The sequence below is a fragment of the Schistocerca americana genome, chromosome 9 (assembly GCF_021461395.2).
Source record: "Schistocerca americana isolate TAMUIC-IGC-003095 chromosome 9, iqSchAmer2.1, whole genome shotgun sequence".
Classification (NCBI taxonomy): Eukaryota; Metazoa; Arthropoda; class Insecta; order Orthoptera; family Acrididae; genus Schistocerca; species Schistocerca americana.
Window position 1 is genome coordinate 67,583,775 of NC_060127.1, and position 8,976 is coordinate 67,592,750.

Sequence of the window (8,976 nt, forward strand, 5' to 3'; positions counted from 1 at the left end):
ATACAATAGCACACTTCCTGCGCTGTGGCAGCTGCTCGAGAAAAAATCTCTTCCAAACCGGCTGGGTACTAGTCTGGTCCACAGAGCAAAAGGACACTGCAGTTTCCGGAAACCTGCGAGAACTCAAAGTTTTTGGGAAGCTGCGGCCAGGAAGTGCGCTAATATCTGTACTGCCTGTCCTACAGCAGAAATGTCCTAGTTCTGTATACAATAGGGGCAGATGACAAGAAGCTAGAGGTTATGGCTTGATGCTGAAGCAGACACTCCTCCCACAAATTTGGAAATACATAGGTGTTGCACTACTCATCATTTTTCCTTGAAGACTGCATATGCAATAATTGCTCAAATACAGTGTATATTTTTGAATTAAACAATGAAACTTGTCAGTACAGTGAGTTTAATTAGTCTCACAATGTGTAGCTCCCACATGGACACAATATCATCCCTAGCAGACTACTGCATATTTGTATGTATAATGATACTCCAAAAGCTGACACATGGAGACCAGTGATATTTCCTCACTTCATTCACCTGTCCTAATCCCTCTAACTTTATCACTGTGTGAAGTGTAATGAGTAATGGAGCATTCTTTGAAGGGACAACTTGCCCAAATACACATTTTCAAAAACTATGCTGTGCTACCAGATTACAAACATTTTACAATTTTATTGGAGTGACACTCAAGCAATTAAGACCCTTGTGGAACTATTTCTTATTTCCACTGCTGCAATAACAGAAAAAAAGAGTAACTACTGCTTAAAAAAATAGTGATATAAATATAATACTGAGCAAGGGAATCTCTCTCTCTCTCTCTCTCTCTCTCTCTCTCTCTCTCACTCACAATAGAATCAAAGTCTTGTTAAAATATGACCATTTATTTATTTGCAATAGCACAAAACAAAAATAATCTCTACATGGTGATGATACAGACAAGCACCATGTCTCAATGTTCAGTACACGTCATGAAGTATCAATACCAGGGATTGTCTTCAACATAAGAATGGCAATTACACATCAAGTTTTAACATATGAAATATTGTCATGACTTACTTACACTAAAATGTTTTCTCAAATTTGTTGAAAGTAAAACCACACACTTTTTTTCATGTATTCAAGTTCCTTCAAAAGGATTTAAATGTAAATCAGTCTCTCATTAGTTTTGACTAATCACTTGTATAACATGCAGTCCTAGCAACAAAGTACATTACACACATTCTACATATTAAAATGAAATAATCAGTGAACAAGAAAACGGATCATGGTGTCAGGAGTAAGTATAGTCCACAGGACAAAAGTGAAATCAACATTAAGTGTTTTAAGGAAGGAAAACTAGACCATGCAACTAAACAAAAAGTTACTTTAAACATATCGTTGTTTATTTGTGGACACTCAAAATATGAAAATGATCTGTTTTCAAATAACAGGAATTGAAGGGAACGACTTGATGAGTACATGAAGGAACTCGATACCTACAGAACCTTCTTGATGTGGCTGCCTGCTGCTTTCACAAGATATACATAAGGCCCCAGGTCTTCATACTGCAGCCCATATTGTGCCTCATTAGCACTGAAGCCATTACACAAATCTACTAAATTTCCTTAAAAATATATATATGTACTACAGTTAAGAATTTTAGAAGCTACAATATTAAAAAACAATACAAGTAAAGTCTATAATTCATCTGGCATTGAGTCTTATTGTTCAGTCATCTATGAGTAGGAAAATTATACAAGTGTGTTTAATCATTGCCACTTCATAGTCACACCTCCACACCCCTAGTATTGCAGGTAATACATCATGGAAAGAGGGGTGGGGGAGACCAGGAACCAGACAGACTTGCAGTACTGGTCAGCTGAAGGCACATAACTGACAAAGAGGTGGGAGCATATACTTCTACAAAGAGATAATTGCAGTGATAAACACACATCAGCTTTCGAGTAGTTAACATACGTGAAAAGTTGAAACTGAAAGCCGGACGGCAGCCAGTGTGAAGTCATGAATTATAAGCTGCCACTTAGCCTTTTTGGCTGCGCAGATGCAGATGCAGTGTAAGATGGGCCCAGTAGAATTTGGAAGCAAGACTCAGACACCGAGTCATCCCAGGGGCCTTAGATGGCAACGTACTACCGACAATACGTGGACACCCAGATCACTGTTCTGGTACGGAACATGGCTGTAGCTCATCGTGCAAAACTAACATATAATATGTTCTGTAAACCCCTCTAACTTTTGTACAAATTTAAATTACACCTAGTTATAATTAAATTCTACATTTACCTACTCGTCTGTTGAAAAGGAAAATTGGAATGAGAGTTCAAAGTACACCAAGGCATAGGCAGAAACACAAAAAAGGAAAATATCTACTTTCTCACATAATCAAAAAAAATATGTTCCGTACTGGACATTGAGGCCAAATGGTCGAATGCAGAAGTACATTTATTTGAAACTTTTTTTTTTTCCTTCAACAAGTTTGTAATACACCTATCACAGGAATACGTTAGCCCACACATTGAGTACACAAAAAGCCCTGCAAACAGGAGAACATGTGTGGAGGGGTGGGGTGGGGAGGGCACCGCTGCTGACGCCACGCCCCCCCCCCCCCCCGCCCCCCACACACACACACCATACACACACCTCTGTCTGACAAAGTGTCTGGCCTGGGAGTCAACCTTTACCTGCAAGCCACCTCCAGCAAAGCACAGGAGTATGCTCTTCCGATCACACGATCACACAGATTTAGAGTTGTACCAGATACAGTAGATTTTCCCCGGGAACTGAGTGGGCCACATAATGTGTCCGCATACAATAGCGGTGGGACGAAGAGGTCACATGGGATTAGCAAGTGTGTACAGCAAGAAAGAAACCCACGGTTCTGCAGTGCTGGGTCTCAAAGAGTCGTGATACTGAGACAATCTTAATGCTTCCCAGGCTCGAAAAAGGTAACACGGGACTCTGAGCTGTCTGCACACATAAAACAGTGTGCGAGTTCCGACAGTGTCTCTATGGGCAAATATTGTACCAAAAGAAACACCAGATTTGTTAGCAGCTACGCTATCCCGAGGCACGACCTCATTATTCGAGAACACATGTTTCTTCAATATCTCTGGCATTACACGGGCAGGTGCTTTCGGCACAGGATCATAAAAAAATATCAGAATTAAAATAGCAGGTAATTTCTGCAACAGTCATCCAGCACTACCCAAAGATGGGGTCTAGCTGCTGTGAGATCAAAATGGGTGCAGAATGGAAACAGTGCCTTAACTGATACTGGAAGCAGTCGACTGCAGGACAGAGCACTAAATCCCATTCCGACATCAGATAGTAGCCTCGGATATGACCCCCACCAATACATGAATGAACAATAAGATTTTAAGTAAGTTAGCCACAGTAAATTATACTTAATATCAAACGCAAAAAACAGTATCAGCTTTAATGTATCAGTTAACACAATGCTAGAAGAAGGGACAGATTCTCTGTTAATGGCACAAAGAGAGACATAAAAAAAATATACATATACATCTACTTTGGCACACAAATACTTCAACTTGCGAGCATAAATCTCAAATGCTCAAATAGGAACTAAAATATCTGGACACATATACTGTTACTCACTTCGCTATTCTGATTACATGTAAAGTCTTCTAAGGATAAGCAGGATACATCGTATACGTAGTACTGGTAATAGTCGTGAGCACATCAAACACTAGGTGGTGTTCTTTTCTGAAGCAATTACAACAGTTTATTGCTTTTTAAGTTTTAATTTGGAATATTATGCATCAATTATTAGTGCTGTGAAAACTCAAAAAATAAGAATTTTTTTAACTGATAAGCAGTATTTTTCCTCTCTAAACATGAATCTCAAAGGTGTCTGAAAATATATATCTGGTTTGGAGTGATTAGAGAGTTAAATGTCTGACTTCTTCCACCAGGAACACTACAATAGTGTTACAAAAATTTGGCCACTGAATGAAATAGCATTATTCCACTAAGCAAAACTGATATATGCAGTATCTGAAACAAAAGCTAACAGGCGAACACCATTCTGTGATACAAATTTCCAATGCCGATATGTTGCGCTATATTACAATTGTTGTCATAAATGATATTCAGTGGACAATTTAATGCCACAATTCTCACTTCAACTTAATCTACAGATGTGACAGGTACTTCATACAATTATTCAGATTGACCAATTATAAGTCAACACATGTAGATACTAGACACAGTTTTACATTTTCTAAAATAATACTCCACACACAAACTACTATATAAACACTGACAATGATTTCTTTTAAGAAATTATATATTCTGATCTGCAGTATTGTGTTGGGTTCATAAGTACATTTTATCTAATAAACAATGATGACAAATTCTGTCAAAAGGGAAATATACTGGTGAATCCAATTGCATATTTTCTTGGACATTGATGAAATATAAACACAGTTCTTGAACAGGTAACTTTGTTACACTCAAGTATATGTGAGATGTACTTTCTCTACAACAACTGTTTGATAATTAACTGCTCAACAAATTAATTGTACACAGTAATTTGCAATCTCTGCAAAACTTGAAAGATCTGCAGTACTTCTACATTCAGATTAATTCATCGTGTTTTTTGGCCTCTGTCAAAACAGTTTTAAAACACCCCTGAGTTAAAAGCTAACAATGGAAAATCCAGGATGGAATAATGATAATATCATAAAAGAATAGACTGTTACACTCACTATGTAGCAGAGATATTTAAATCGCAGACAGTCACAATAAAAAAAAACGACTGCTAAAAATATGAGCTTTTCGCAAAAAGACCTTCTTCTAAAGACATGCACACATTCACGCAAGCACAACTTGCACATATTACCACACACTACCACTGTCTCTGGCCACTGACAGCAGCCTCAATGGTCAGAAACAGTGGTCATGTATGTGTGAGTTGTGCTTGCATGTTGTTTATTTTAAAAGAAGGACTTTTGGCTGAAATCTCACACATTTAGAAGTCTTTATTGTTCTGTATGTCTGTAACTCAACATCTCTTCTATATGGTGAGTAGTAATCTATCCTTTTCATAATATTGTCCAAGTTAAAAGTACTTCTTCTAGTCCTAAAGTCTCGAATGTCGTCAATTGTGCAAATAAGACTGAATGACTGCTTTCAAACTTTCCAGAAGAAAACAATATAGCTGGTGAAGCAACTGCAACAGTTGCTTACGAAAAGAGCTGTAAACATCTCTAATGTGAAACGAAAATAATACATTAATGTCACCCAGGCAAAGCTGGCACAAACAAAAAATGAAACTAAACCAACAGCTTATTGGTTAACACCAGTTCAGAACACTGCTGGATTATTTTTTATATTTCAATGGATACAGCAAGCAATAAAAAGAACACAAGAGCACAACGCTTCAAAGGCAAATGTTTGAAATAACTACACAAAATCATTAAAGAAAGTTGTGAGGACTTTATCAAAATTGTTGCCATAAACTTTCCTCTAGAGCTTCTAACACCACAGCCTTCAGATTTGAGCCTCCAGTTTTGTGTTGCAGGCTTTAGAACAGCTGGAACTGGGATGTGAGGTATACTATCAAAACTTGCACCTGCATGAGCAGCTTTCAATAAATTCACTTTCAAGTTCACAATTTTGGTTTCCACTTTTGCCGAGGAATCGGCATAGTTATCAGGCTATCTGGAAAACCTCAAGCTTCGATCCATGTGGGAGGACACTTTTTTATTTTATGTTAATCTATGATAAACTACCTCAACATTTTAAGACACACACAGACCACGACTTTTCCAGTTCCTCACGAGGAGCACTACATATTCGCAACGACACAAACCGTAACGTTTGTTTTTCAATCGTACATCAGAAATACGTTAATGAGGTCTACAACTGCTTTTAAATGGCATCCACAAATAAAATGCTCCTTTCTTTTTCCATATTCTGCCCTCACTCAAAACAACCACCATTTCAGGTACTTTATAAGAGAAATACAGACATCACGTAAAAATGGAGATTGTGGATTTCTTCAGATCTATGCATTTACAAAGCAACAAGTGAATATTTAAGTTCCAAAGTTCTAAATCTCAAACTATTATTGAAGTGTCTTGTTGCTTTTCTGTGAAGCAATGTCGAAATACCTAAATAGGGACTCAAACGAGGTCTACAACAACGTAAACTTCTCTTGTTCAAAAAACCTGTTTTTCCTTTCTCATTAAAACTGATGACTTCAATTAAACTCGTAACATATTATTCATGGCAACCATACTGAAAATAATATTACATTCTTAAATTGTTTATTCAGTCACTCATTTCCTAAAATCTCAATACATCTTAAATAAAACTGATAAAATAAAAAAAAATAAAATCTGCTTCAACTTCAGTAGACTACTGCGATGGTTACGAAGCTTCTATTTAGTCAAGTGAAGGATACCCAAGACCACACAAGATACCATGTCACATACATTACAAAACATCTAGTCCAAAAACAGATGTAAAAACATTTTGCCAACACTGTTACTACAAATAGAATAGAATACAATAAGTACAGTGGCACAAAATAGAGAAAGATTTTTAGGGTACAGTGTTAGGGATGTCACAAGAGGTGGAAGATTTCATTCTACACGTTTCAGCTCCCATTCAGTTATGGCTATTTCCCTGAGTTAATCTACATAATTATCTACAATGCAGAAAAAAAGATATACTTCCTAAATTTTTATAGTCACAACAAAAAATTGTGTTATTACAAACGCATACTTAATAATAGTTTCGTAGTCTTCATATAGCTGTAATAATGTATACCTATATACCAATGAGCTGTAGAAAAATACTGGACTCTCACTCAAAAATACATTTCAATATGAAATCAAACATTATTTATGAAATAAATATCAACAGAGATATACCACAACAAAAGCCTGAACTTTGTAGTATGCCCAAAGCTAATTACTGGAACTGAAAAGAAAAATTCTACATTAAGTTTTATGTTTTCAATTTTAAGCTCAAGAAAGCTGCTTTAATTCTTACAGTATTACTTCATTATAAATGAAATATAGCCGTCAGTTTAGGACTCATATCCTCACTTAATGCCAGTTTCTGGTAACGTTCCTCCCTGTCTTCCAAACACACTATTCCCAAAGTAACAACAACAGACACTGCCAGAAATCTGCATAGTAATCTCTATAGCCTACGAGGAAAAGGATGTCTAAAATAAAACTAAAAGCACATAAAAATGGAAAATACAATGCTAACTGGGTGTGGAGGGAAGTAAAGACAAATGAAAATGACAAGTGATATTTTGCAGAACAACTTACACCTTCATCTCAGAAAAGAGAGAAAGTCAAAGAAACAGGATCATTCAGGGCTTTAAACTGTGGATGACTCACATCAAAGGAGACATGGCAGGTACAATGGGTTGCAAAACAATGACAGACTGCAAAATGCCAGCGAGAGGCTGAGACGTTAAAAGTCAGAGAGGCACAGACATATACGACAGATTCCAAAATCACAAACACATATTGCTGATGTGGCTGTGAAAAAGCAAAGAAGTCTCAAAACTGAGAAAGGTAAGCAGAAAATTTCATTCATGAATGGTCTCATTTACTATAGACCTTCACTCTCCTTAGCCAAGAGAAATAACCAAGCATTTGTGTGACCCTCATGTCTGCATCCATTTTCATACAGCAAATGGAAGATTTTTCTACATCTTTATCTGCTCCAGGATCTGAATGTGAAACCATAAATGTAAGTATACAACTGTGAATATCTGACATGTCACAACATAGCTTGTGTTCTTGTAATATACATTAGCACTATCTGAAGGGAGCCTGCAAAGGTTACCAGTGAATGGACACAAATTTTGTTTAATGGCTACACCAGTTTTGACTCTTTAGTCATTTTCAGTATCCCACAACACTACCTGGCTAACGGATGTATAAAATCGTTGTAGTAGAGTGCCTCTCCTCGGCCTCATTTTGCAGTCGGTATGAACTACCTATGACAGTAGATGACTGTGAGCCTAGCCACCCCAACGTGTCCCCACCACCAGTACCAGAACAGTGGTATTACTGGCTCAAAAAGTCACCTCATAGTCAACCTTCACTTTCTTGTCCTGCCCTGAAGTGATCGGGGCCATGGAGAACAATCTGCCAGCATTAACCTGGAGGATGAGGTCTCTGTGGTTGGAAGTCCCTCTGGCTAAAAGTTCCTGCAGTCCCTCTTCAGTTCTGGCGAGCAGGAGGTGGTTCTTGGAGAAGGCAAACTGGTCAATATGCCACCCAATAGTGTGCACACCGGTGCAGTTTGAGAGATGGGCGGGCACGTGGTCAGAGGTCACAGTAAAAAGAATAAGAGGTAACAGATCACTCCACTGTCACCGAGTCCAGAAGTAAAGAGAGCTGCAGTACCCTGTCAGACTCACAGTACTGTGTAAAGCATCTGACCACGGCTTCACAGAAAATCCAGGCGAGCACCTGACATTCGGGGATCGCACAGAGGTCAGTGGAGAATGCTGCTGTCTTCTCGAGACACCAGGTGGTCCGGGCATGCTGGACGGAGGAGATGGTAAGGGAGTGATTGGGCTAAAAGGAATTTGAGGAGAACCTCACCAACGAGGTGACAAAGTTGGGCTGGCGTGACCCTGTCACGCCCTACAGCAGTGCAGTAGGGTGGGAGGGCTGAATTGGTTTCTTCTGGAGTGGCACCTCCCTTTGGTAACAGCAGAAAACCACTCCACCTTACCCGACAGCTGCCAGTCTGACAAGTCTGACCAGTACTCCACCAGCCCTGGAACAAATGCCAGCTGACAGAGTAGAGACCACCGATGCAACAGGTAGCATTCTTCTTCAAAGCCTGTTGACGTATGGCACACACCCGCCTCCGTCATGTCCTAGTCTGTTCAAGCAGTGAGGAGTCGGTGAAGGGCCGGCCGGACAAACTGCTACTTCCTCATTCAGAACACATCCAGCTCGGCAGGGAGCTCGCTAC